This window comes from Tupaia chinensis, unplaced genomic scaffold, assembly GCF_000334495.1.
Source record: "Tupaia chinensis unplaced genomic scaffold, TupChi_1.0 Scaffold144276_1, whole genome shotgun sequence".
In the NCBI taxonomy this organism is placed as follows: Eukaryota; Metazoa; Chordata; class Mammalia; order Scandentia; family Tupaiidae; genus Tupaia; species Tupaia belangeri.
In genome coordinates this window covers 2,635,446-2,645,489 of record NW_006204133.1, presented here as the reverse complement: position 1 = coordinate 2,645,489, position 10,044 = coordinate 2,635,446, and positions in this window count along the sequence as shown.

The window sequence follows — 10,044 nt, the reverse complement described above, 5'->3', positions numbered from 1 at the left end:
ACTCCTTTCCCCTCCATTCTCCTCTCGCGATCTTGGGCATGCATGCACACATGCCCGGCGTGAGTTTTAAGCCACTGGGTCCGGGACACGAACTGCGGTCGACTACATGGGAGTCCAGCGACATAGCCATTATGCTAACTGCTGGTTCCCTTTAGAGGGATTTTTGCTGTAGGGCATGTGCGCTTGCCAGAGAGACAAACAGAAAGTGAGAAATCACCCCTCATGCGACAACAGCAATCCCTTCTCCTCTAGTCTCCTCTCAGGATTTTGGGTATGCATGCATACACACCCAGCATGAGTTTTAAGCCATTAGGTCCAGGACTCGAACCATGGTCGACTACGTGGGAGTCCAGAGATGTAACCATCAGAGAGAGCTTCTTCCTGACCTAGTCCATTGCGGATGCTATTACGAAGCACCATAAACTGGGTAACTTATAATAGATGACAGAAATTCAGTTCTCACAGCTCTGGAGGCAGTGAAGTCCAAGGTCCAGGCAGTGGAAGACTTGGTGACTGTGACGGCCTGTTTCCTGGTTCACAGGGAGCTAAGTTTTTGCTTCATCCTCACATAGTATAAGGGGCCGGGTTCCACTCTGGGGTCTCTTATATAAGGGTACCAATCCCATTCATGAAAGCTCCGCTCTCATGACCTCATCGCCTCCCAAAGGTTCCACTTCCTACTGCCATCACCTTGGGGGTTAGGGATTCCACACAGGAATTTGGCAGGAACACAAACATTCAGGCAACAGCACCTCTATACCCCTGAGACCCCTTCCATATGTAGTGGAAGACGCTTCTACACCATGCAACCCAATTATAAATGGAAGTATGTTTTCTAAAAGACCAAGACATATTAAGTTTCATTTTTATATATTGAAAGAAATGTCTTCATCTTAAAGATATATATTTCTCTCTTAGACATTTTCATTTCAGACAGCCCCTTACCCCTTAAAATCATATTTTTCTGAATGGCCTGAGGAAGGAGAAGCGAAAATGGTCATGGCGCTGGGAGGAAAGTATCCGTGGGATGCTGTCGGTAAGGGAGGGTGCTGCCCTTCTGTAGCAGGCTAAGGAGTGTGGGATTCATCCTTCACAGTGCTCCCCCACCCCACAACCTCCAGGACCCCTCCCCAGTAAAGTGTAACTTATTCCCGGATACTTTCCACTGTCGGTTCTGTCCCTGCTTTGAGGCCCTCACGAAGCTCAGATGTCTCCCTGTTGGTGTCTAGGTTGGATTTGCGGGGACCTCTGTTCATACTACACCAGAAGGCTGAGGTCACAAGGCTTTGTTCCGATGAGTAGTCAGGAGACACGAGGTAAGACGCTTGGGCCCAAGACAATTTATGAAAGGCAGACAGGTGTGAGCTGGCAGTCAACTCGCAGCGCAGGGAGACAGGGAGGGAGGGGCAGAGGCTGAGACTTTACAACGCAGTTACCGTGAACAGGAGGATGCCATTCCCCAATGCCAAGGCTGGGAGGAGGAGCTGTAATTCAGGGAAAGATGATGAGTTTGATGTCAGAAGGGAAGAGAACAGGCCCCCACGCTTACCGAGACACCGCCACTCGGGGCCCATCCTAAGTTAGGTGCTACAGAAAGACCATCGGAGAAAGGTAGGTGTGCAAGGGCTTGATTCAGGGTGCTGGCTTACTGCGGGGTCTGCATAGGCCAGGGCCGACCAGCGGGGTGCTTTGGCAGGAAGGACAGGTGTGTGCAGGGGTAAAGGCCTCGAATCTCAAGCCTGCCATTACGGCATTTACAAGGCAGGACAGGAGGAAAGAAAGTCCAAGAGGAAGCCAGGACGGGGCAGCAGGCTCCACATGAGGACCCACTGCAGGAGCGGGAGGGCTGAGCAAGGCCAGAGCTCGGTGCTGCTGGGCAGGGGACGAAGCTCAGACAACAAGAAGAGCAGATTGGAGAGTTCACGGGTCCTCTGGAAAACTGTCCATCTGACCAGCAAAAAGATAAAAATGGAACTCACACATCAGCCTTCCCACCCACGCAGGACACGCTCCATACTTGGTGCACATAGCTTCCTTTTATGAAGGTAGAGTTGTATTTTACACGTAGACCACGACCTGCTTTTACTGAACTGAACATGATGAGAGCACCCCTTGGACCCCCTGGGTTGAGGCAGGCTCTAGGGGTATGGGAGGGCTGCATGTAACTCACAGCTGCAAAGCATAGTGGGAGACCACTTTTCAAATAGACCCCTTCCTGCAACCTCGCACTCCTCCTATGCATCTTTTCTCCCTTCTTAAAAGGTGGAAGCTCCCAGAAGGGACATACATTACACAAAGTCATGAACACAGGAGACCAGAGCGAAAGATAAGAAAACGGATCCGGTCTGCAGCATTCCCGTCTGTGGCTGCTCCAAATTCTTCCCACTCCAAGCCCAGTCCCATCTGCCTTACTCTGGCTTTAAGGACATACTTTTTCACAAAATATCAAACCTAGGAAGGCCTGGGTGTCGGGTAGCTCCCCTAGAACATTCGATCAGAACGGGAAACGCTGACAATATGTACAAGGTGGTCTTCAGAAAGTTCATGGGAAATGTGTATAATGGAAAAACTGTGAAAGCATTTCAAAAATGTGACATCAAAAATCTGAGACTTTTATTTCATTTTATCACAGACTTTATGTTTTAAAGAATTATTTTATTTAACTACTTATTTGTTTATTTATTTAAATTTGACCAGAAAGGGACAGAGTAAGAGAGAAAAATAGAAGGCAAGTGAGAAACCAAGCCGCCAGGTCCAGGACTCAAACTGTGGTCAACCATGTGGGAATCCAGTACCCTTCACCACCATGCAATCTGCCAGCCCCAAGACTTTTTAACTGTCACAAATAGGAACTTTTATTTGTCAGTATTAAAAGTCTGAGTTTATTTATTTATTTATTGTAGAACTTTTTGCCTTAGGGTGTGTGCACTCACCAGAGAGAAAGAGACAAAGATAGTGAGAGGGAAAGTGAGAAATCACCCCCTAGGGGGTATGGCCATGTTGCAACCCCTTCTCCTCCATTCTTCTCCTTGGCTCTTAAGTGCATGCACACACATCTAGTGTTAGTTTCATGCCATTGGACCTGGGACTTGAACTGCGGTCAGCCATGTAGGAATCCAGCGACATAACCACTGTGCCATTTGCTGTTCTCAATAGCCTGAAATTTAAACAGATTCTTGGACTGGTGGTCCATATCCATCAGCTCGTTCAACTTTAGTGCCTGTCTCGTTCCCAGTAGCTTTTCCAGAGCTACTCCCTTCACCATAAAGCTCTGTGAGTTTTCCCAATTCAAACGTGGGTTTCTTCAGCATTTTGACTTTTCTGACAAAGACGTCATGGAGAGGGTAGATGGACTGGCAGGCCTTTCTGTGTTTTTTCCTGTGCTGTCTGGAATCATTTATTAACCACTTGTTTCAAGTCATTTGTCTGTACCTCCCGGGTTGTGATTTCTATCATCTTCTTCTGGGTTTGGTGGACCTGCTGATGCTGGGCATAAGAGGCTCTCTGTATCTGATTGTTGCATTTTTTTTAGTAAACTCAACACTGAAGAGATGAAACAAATAACCGTCAATAGTCTTCTCATCGACATGAGCCTCAATCATGGCCTGCCGTTTTGACCATGGAACACTTTGTCCTGGCTAAGATCCACACCCTGGGTAGGTGGGGGAGAAGGATTTTTTTCCCTTTCCTTTGTTCTCTGTCTCTATCTCTCCCATAAGAGGTGAGTGTCTGGGACCAGCAGGTGGTGTGGTGGTTAAGGTGCTGGACACTCCCACATGGCTGACTAGGGTTCAAGTCCTGAATCTGGTGGCTTGCTTTCTCACTTCCTCTCTCTCTCACTCTCACCCTCTGTCTCTCTCTGACCAAACTAAAAAAAAATAAAATAAATAATTATATAAAAAAAAAAGGGGTGAGTGTCCATGTCTTGTGGCAAAACTGAAAAAAAAAAAAAGTGTTCTCTCTAGCCTTCCTGCTATTTTAAATAGGGAAAATAGACATAGAATCAGCATTTCAATTTCTTCTGAAAAAGCTTACGATGTGGCCTTTCTGGGCTTCCATCCCAGGAAAGTGACAGGGAGCTGGAGCTGCGTGGTAGTTATTTCTTCAGACAAGATGGGTGCTGGCCTGTCACCAGCCCCGCCACTCCCTGCTGCCTCACTGACTTGAGGGCAGGGCTCACTTGTCATTTAACATTGTCTCAAGCTGGAGATGTTCTTATTCAGCTCCGGGCACTTGTTTTAATAATCTGCCTGTGCCCACAGGCCTTTGCCAACCTTGCATTAGGCGGTGTCTTTTCCAGGAGCCGTCACTCTGTAACCAAGGGGAGTCCTTGAGTAACAAGCTGTAATGAAGCGCTAGTATTCAGACATCAGAGAGCCCCCAAGAAAAGTATTTTCTGTCTGGGGGACCCTCACGTCCCCAATCAAATCCACATAAATAACCGCCCATTCTGCAAATTCTCAAATTCAAGCCAGAAAGGAATCACTTTTTTTTTTTTGGAGAGGTTTTTGCTATAGGGCGCGTGCGCTCGCCAGCCAGCCAGAGAGAGACAGAGAGACAGAAAGCGAGAAATCACCCCCCAGAGGGGATGGCCACGCCGCAATCCCTTCTCCTCCATTCTCCTCTTGGGATCTTGGGCACGCACGCACACACGCCCGGCATGAGTTTAAGCCACTGGGTCCGGGACTCGAACCGTGGTCGACTACGTGGGAGTCCAGTGACATAGCCATTACGCCAACTGGTAGTCCCAGGAATCATATTTTTGATGGGAAAAGTAAGTGTTTTTATGTTTTCTTAAGTCAATTAACGTAATTATACAAACAGAACAGATCCAGAGAGTAAAATATTTCTAAGTGGAATACAAAAGATAATCATAGGATAGTAATAACTTCTCCCGCGCCTGCTTACAAGATTTTACACTACCCTGAAAGCTGAAATGGTTTGGGAGAGGCAGTTATTTTGCAAAATGTGCTTTTTGTGTCTTGGCCTATGTGTAGGGCCATTTAAGGAGCAGCCGTGTTTGCACAGTAAGTTATTTATTTTTTATTTTATTTTTTTGTGGAAAGTTTTTTTTTTTTTTTTTTTGCAAGAGACACACATTTAGTGCTTTCACATTGCTGCGTCCCTGTTGGCAGCAGGATGAAATGCCATTAAAAGGTGAAAGTTACAGGCTGTAGCTCATATGCTGGAATTTCAATGTTAAAAAGCAGATGCATCTTTTAAAAGGCCAGTACTAACACTCGCAGTTTAAGTTATGGTACAGATGATGTGATTTTTGTCTGTTGGAGTCAAGAGAATGTTTTTTAATTGCTGAGGGCATATGCTCTCGCCAGAGAAGAGACAGAAAGAGAGAGAGAGAGAGAGAACATCCCCCAGTGGTCACACTGTGATCCCTTCTCCTCCATTTCTCCAACCTGTCAGGATTGGGGTCGCAAAAACATATATGCCCAGTGTGTTTTTTCAAGTCACTGGGGCCTGTATTCCAACCGTGGTCAGACATGTGGGATCTGGCTCCGTTAACCATTAAGCCACAGGACCACCCACGATTCAAGAGAATTCTACAGTTATTTTCTGGTTTTCCTGGTAGAGCCAGAGGAGATTCATGGAGCTGCTTTTCCTCTGCACATTCCCTTAGCTCACTCAGTAATACATGGGTCAGCTAATTCATTTAGAACAGTTAAGCACTTACGGCCAGCCTCCACACACCATCTTCTGAACGTAGATAGCATAAGACCTGGGGGGAGGGAGAAAAACATAAGAGTCAACCTAAGTGGCTGGAAGAAAGGTGTGATCTCCCAGAAGAGGCCTGGGTTGGCCTGCCTGTGGGCTAAGCCACATCCCTCAGCCGGACCCTGAACCAGATGCTAGGGTATGGCCTCACCCCAGCTGCCTGCTTTCTCTCTCACCACACTCCTCTGCCCTGTCTCCACAGACTTTATTCTTTTTATTTATTTATTTATTTTTGGAGTGGTTTTTGCTATAGGGCATGTGCACTCGCCAGAAAGAGAGAGACAGAGAGACAGAAAGCAACAAATCATCCCCCGGGGGGATGGCCACGCCACAGTCCCTTCTTCTCCATTCTCCTCTCGGGATCTTGGGCATGTACGCACACACACACACCCAGTGTGAGTATAAGTCACTGAATCTGGGACTTGAACCGCGGTCGACTACATGGGGGTCCAGCAACATAGCCATTACACCAACTGCTGGTCCCTCCGCAAACTTTAACCCTTTGGTTGCAGTAGGAAGACTCACTACATTGGATTCTAGTCTCCATTGGCTCCGAGCTGTGAGGTGCCCCGTGGCCAAGCCTCTCTGCTGCTCCGGTTCGTGGTTCCGTCTTATGTAAAAGAAGGAACTTGGCCCCAGAGGCCCTCAGGTCCCTTCTAGCCCCTAGAGTCCTCAGTTCTCACCTGATCATGTTGGCAGGTTTTCCAGCTCTCTGATAAACTGACTTACCTTGAAGCAGCAGGTGGTTGAACTTAGCCTCTGTCACTCTCTAAATGAGCCATCAATAAAACGAGTATTCAAAAGCATTCTGCAAAAGTTTCTGCAAAACTCCTGGGTCTCCTTAGGTACCTTTACAGTGGTGGGGTGGCCGACCTCATAGTAAGAAGCCAGACTGCAGCATGCTGCCTGGGCTGTGGATGAAGGTAAGCTATTTACCGTCGCTTGCCTTGGTTTTCTTATCTGTAAAACAGGCAAAACACGACCTGGAAGGAGAGAGAAACGAGTCCCAACCTTGTTGGGCTGTTGTGCAGATTATACGACTTAAGGTGAGTAATGCTCTCAGTGTGACACCTGCTAGAGCGTGAGTGCTCTGAGAATGCTAACCATTTGTGCTGTAATTTTATTCTTATCTACTATCATAGAAAAACACCAGAGGCATCAGAAATAGTTGGGCATCCTAAGTTGGCAGACCCAAAGGGAATGTTCAGTAGGATGCAATAGGATGTGGCCAGTTATGGGAGAGATTGTGAGTCATCAAAAGACCCCCTTTTTCTTTTTTTTTTTTTTAACTTGAATTGCCATAGGGCATATGCACTCCCCATACAGAGAGAAACAGAGAGAGGTTGGGAGAAATGAGAGAGCACCCCCCTAAGTGGGGCATGATCCCACTGCAATCCCTTCTTCTCCTCTTCTCCATTCCATTGGGATTTTGGCATGTACACACACGTGCCTGGCATGTTTTTCAAGCCGCCAGGACTAGCATTCCAACCATGGCTGGCCATGTGAGACTCGGCTCCTTTAACCTCTGGGCTATGGGGAACCTTAGACTGCCTTTTTCTTAATCTTTGAATACTTCTTCTCTTAAAATCAAACCCTGAGGGGCCAGCAGATGGTGTAATGGTTACATCATTGGACTCCCACATGGCAGGCTGCTGTTTAAATCCTGGACCTGGTGGCCTGAAACTCATGCCAGGGGCATGTGTGTGCATTCCCAAGATCCCAGGAATAGAATGGAGGAGAAGGGATTGCATCATGGCCACCCAACCCCACCCCCCGCGGGTGATTTCTCATTTTCCCTCTCACTGTCTCTGTCTTTCTCTCTTTCCTACCAACACATGCGCCCTATGGCAAACAAAACAAAACAAAACAAAACCTCTAAAAACAAAACAACCCCCACCCCAAACCTTTCACTCCACCCTGCAGAGCCCCAGCTCACTGCCTGCACGTTCTCCCACTCACTCGTCCCTGACAAGTGGCCAGCACTGCTCTCCGACAGGGCTCCAGTGAAGGTGAGCAGTGGCCCAGCTGGTGAGCCCCAGGGCTTCTAGTCACCTATTATCTCCCCCATCTTATTGGTGTCACCCGCTTTTTAAAGTTCAAATACTCATTTTCTACTCCTGTCAAAGAGCAACACTGACATGTCTTCTAACAGCTCAGGTCCATAGAGCCTCTGCTGAAGCCGTCTCCTCCCAGTTATCAACACCATGATCTCTGCCTTGGTTTGGGATGCTCCCCTCAGCCCCGACACTGGGCTCAGAATCTCAAGGCCGCCTTTGCCCTCCTCCTCTCACCTGTCCCCTCAGCAGGTCTCCTTTGGGACCAACTAGAGGATCTACCCTTCCTTTCCTCCCACCCACTGTGCCACAAGGAGGATCTCCTGACCCATAACTCTGACCAGGTCATGTTCAAAAACGCCACCAGGTGATATGGTGGTTGAGGTACTGGACTCCCACATGGCCAACCACGGTTCAAGTCCTGGAACCAGTAGCTTACTTTCTCACTTTCTCTCTCTCTCTCGTCTCTCTCTGGTTAGTGTACATGCCCTATATCAAATTTACAACTAGAGGATCTACCCTTCCTTTCCTCCCACCCACTGTGCCACAAGGAGGATCTCCTGACCCATAACTCTGACCAGGTCATGTTCAAAAACGCCACCAGGTGATATGGTGGTTGAGGTACTGGACTCCCACATGGCCAACCACGGTTCAAGTCCTGGAACCAGTAGCTTACTTTCTCACTTTCTCTCTCTCTCTCGTCTCTCTCTGGTTAGTGTACATGCCCTATATCAAATTTAAAATAATAATAAGTAAAATTAAATAAATGAATTTTTTAAAATGCAGTGACTTCCTATGATCTACTGAGTACAGTCCAGAGTCCTGATGTCAGTACTGAAGCTTCCTGTCTGCCCCTCATCGCTCCCTGAAAAAACATAACTGACCCCGATTCCAATCTTCCTGTGCAACTTCATTTCTTCCTATATTCCTGCCCTTACCTTGCCAATGCGAGCCGTGTTCAGCTGTGTGACACACGGTGCCTGGTGCCCAGCACAAGGAAAGAACTCAGCAAATATTTGTTGAAGAGGAAAGAAATATGATATAATGTCAAACGGTGCTTATGGCAAGTCCTCCAGTCCAGGAGGAAGAGGTTTCCTAAATATTTGTTCTGCACAGAGGCCAGAATAATGGCTTTTTTCTTTAGTGTTTGGAAGACGGGGAAATTGGTGTGTATATGTTCACTGCAAGATTGAAGCTTTCAGTTGAAAGGAGAAATTATTTCAGGTTGCTGGGCACTTTCATAATTATGGAAACAACATTTGACAGATACGAAAGTGTTGTGTCCTCTCATAAGAGGGCACTGAAACAATAAAATAAAAGACCATTAGATGATTTGGGGGTGGGGAATCTATTTTTTTTCCTCTTAACAGATTTTTCTAATAAAAAAATCCAGTTCTCATTTAAGGTGAGTTCTTCTGAGCACTTTCCAATACAATTCCAATTTATTTTTCCATTAGTTGGGGGCAGTTCTTCTTCTTCATTTTCCCTCGTGATAAGAGAGGGAAAAAAATGGAGCCAAATCCACATCCAGTTAGACGTTTGAGAGTCCAACTCCCCGATATTTATAACTATCACCCTCTCTATTGTGGTTGAATGGGAACATAAATGCGGATAACCAGATAGAATTCAGGATAGAAAATTAGAAAATGATGAAAAAATAGTATCACATAGGTAGCTCCAGTGAATGCTGAAATGAAAGGATTTATCGGTGCCATCTGATCATTTTGTAGTATTTTGGCTTTTGGTAAAATGAATGGAACAGAAAAATTATGATCATGGCTATCAGAAATAGGGAATTTTTGTCTTCGACATGGTGATTTTGGAATCTGCACTGATAGGTCACACATTTACTGGGTCTTGCCCTTACTGTAGCTCTCTGGCTGTTGGATGAGGTTTGGAAGTCTGGCCTCTCCACCCCTGTAATCCATGGCCAATTGTCTTCAATTTGAGTTTCAAAAAAAAAAAAAAAGAATTACTTAGTTGTTTTGTTCAATGAATGGGTGACAGGACTATGGAATAACAGAACACATAAAATAAACCATGTGTAATTTAAAAAGCATGTGCGTGTATCTTTTATTCATGTGTGTCTTTGATTCTAGAATGTTTTTGCATTTGAGTCTGCATATGTGAGACTATAGGAACACGCAGTCTCTCATGGAAAACACTCAAGTCCTTTATCAAGACCAGACTCCCCTCCTCGACTCTAGCTGCCCTCTCTGCCCTTCATATAGTCACGTGAGGGCCAGTCTACAGAAGAGCA